The sequence below is a fragment of the Vicugna pacos genome, unplaced genomic scaffold, assembly GCF_048564905.1.
Source record: "Vicugna pacos unplaced genomic scaffold, VicPac4 scaffold_19, whole genome shotgun sequence".
NCBI classification, from domain to species: domain Eukaryota; kingdom Metazoa; phylum Chordata; class Mammalia; order Artiodactyla; family Camelidae; genus Vicugna; species Vicugna pacos.
This window is the reverse complement of record NW_027328740.1, coordinates 29,633,915-29,636,518: the sequence shown is the minus strand read 5'-3', so window position 1 is coordinate 29,636,518 and position 2,604 is coordinate 29,633,915. Positions and strand designations below refer to the sequence as shown.

At 31.9% G+C, this 2,604-nt stretch overlaps 1 pseudogene; it reads right to left on the bottom strand.

Annotated features, from left to right (window-relative positions):
* Positions 1–270: 270 nt before the first annotated feature.
* Positions 271–1,735, bottom strand: LOC140693367 (heat shock transcription factor, Y-linked-like; annotated as a pseudogene).
* Positions 1,736–2,604: the final 869 nt, after the last annotated feature.

The following is a 2,604-nucleotide window of genomic DNA, read 5'->3' as shown; positions in this document are numbered from 1 at the left end:
ATTTGCCAACATCAATTTTAACTACTGTTATCCTGCATAATCTGGTAGTCCTCTGGTTGATCAGTTGTAATTAGTTTGACGTTCATAAACTGAAAATGTCTGATGAGTTGGCCTTGAAAGAGAGGTAACTGATTTATCAGCTATCACTGGCACTGAAATGCGTGGGTTGATCCCTGGTTGAAGTTTAGGAAAATGAAGTTCATTTCCAGATATTTTGTGATATCTTTATGGAAAAGTAGAAGGCTCCAACATCAGTCTAAAATAATTGCTCTATATGGGAGAGAAGATGCTGTACTGAGAAATACAAGTTGTAGTTGTAATGGAGTTCACAATACGGCCATTTGTTTCATTGTAGCTGATTTGAGAGTGCCCGTGGACAGGGGTGAACTGATTGAAAATAGCTCGTTGATCCACTGCAATTTGTTCTGGTGGTCTCACTGACATTGATGATGGAGGAGGAAAATCACCTCTGATCGGGGTTGTTGTATCACCAATTATGTGGCTAGTAGAGGGCTTTCTTATTAGAGGCATGTTTAAATTTGCAGAAGGTAAAAATGCACTTTCTCCACTAGTGTCAGCCACAAAATCAGAATTATGTTTATCGACATTACCCCTGATTTAAAGTATTTCTTGTTGAAATCTTCAGCCAATGAAGACAACAGACAAGAATTTTTAATCTCAACTCTTCTTTTTATTCTCACTAAAAGCTGGGGACAGCCTCGTTTAATATTTGGATTATGATACAAATGCAGCTACAACCAATGGAGAAACATTTTAGTAAAATTTTAAACCAAAATACAAGACTACAATAAGGCTAACTTATAAAACCTCAGATTCCACGTTTACAATGCAAAGATAATATCATCAAAATATGAACATTGCTGACGATATTTTGAAGTTCCTTATTTGGAAACTATGCATTTAAATAGTATACTCATCAAATTTAAGAAGTCAGCCATTGCAGTAACAGTGAATGCCACTTTTTATAAGCAGCCTTAATACCTTTATTTAGATTTCTGGAATTATTCATAGTTGCAAACAAAGTTTCTCATAATATTGACTACTTAAGGCACTATCCTCATTTTTTAGAAAAAATAAAGAATTTTAGCCTTAGTAGTTTTATACAATTTTCAAAATTTAGCTTTACTTTTATATTATCATTGATTGATATACAAAATAAAATTTTATATATAAGTTACCATGTGGTAACTAAAATTTCTGAATACCTTTCTTAAAACAGAGACTTCTTTTTCTACTGCCAGAAAGTCAGCTAAACAAGCAGAACCTTGAAAATTCTACCACACCTTCTTAAACCCATATAGGTTTAGCTGTCTAAGTAAACTTTTCATACTTCCAGTTTCAAATATTCTGAAAGGGGCCTTTCTTTCCAAAACTTCCTTCTTAAAGACATCTTCATCAATCACTATGAAATATCCATTATCATCCCACCAGATGGATTTAAATTGGTCACTCCCAGCTATTTTCCAGAGTTTTCTTGGAAATGTCATATAACGAAAATCATTATCTTCATCTGGTTCAGAGACACAATGTGTGTATCATGGTGTTTTTATCAAGGATTCTTCAGACAAAGTCTGAAAAGCATTTTCTTCAATCATAGACCTCAAGTCCAAGTCCCCAGAAAATGATCACACAATAGAGATCTACCGGATTTTGCTGAACCAGTTGGTCCATCTTTACAAGACACAACTTGAATTTCTGAAGAATCATGTGCCATCTCAATTAAATTTATCAACAGCTACTTTTCTAATCTGCATGATTTTGAGCACTGCAGCATCAAATGCTGCTTTAGCAGGCCTGCACAGATAAACTGCTAGACCTTCACAATGAAACTCAACTTGAGTAGCTGTGACATTACAAAACAACTGGCCTCTCAGCAACTCAAGTGTAACATTCAGCCAGTGTTTACTTGTCATTCATCCAGTTAAAATGAAACATATAGGATGCTTATATTTAAAGTGTGATTTGCAAATATTATCCCAACAAAATCTTTCTAAATAATTTAATTTTGGGGTCTATGAAATAAAACCAATCTCCTTCCTTTTGTACAGAAATTTTTACCAGATTTAAGAACAGAGTATAAGTAATGCACAAAATATATAAAATAATATTAAAGTTTTAGAATTTAAAGTGAAATTTGTGTAAATCCAGTACAGATAATGTATATCTATTTCAATATCATTTGTAATTAAAGTGAAACATAATTTGATTTGGAAATGGAAATAAGTATTTTTCTGTGTACTTTATAATAAGTAGCTCTATATTCATAACATGAGCAGAATAAATATCAGTTTATTTGTTTTGTATAAAAAATAAATGGTAAATAAGTATGAAATAAAATTAGATAAAAATAATGAATCAAATTTAAGAAATCCCAAGGGGCAGAAGTTTTGTTTTAAATTTCAATTAAGTTCTATAAGTAAAACAAATGTAAGTTAATATTCTACTCTAAAATTACAAAAGAGAAAATCTTATAGTATATTTACAAATGTATACTTTTGCCATTCTTTCAGTCAGAGGTTTTTCAGTCCTTAGAAGGAACAAATTTTCTTTTCATCTTTATAATCCAAACCCTTGAGCCTTCTG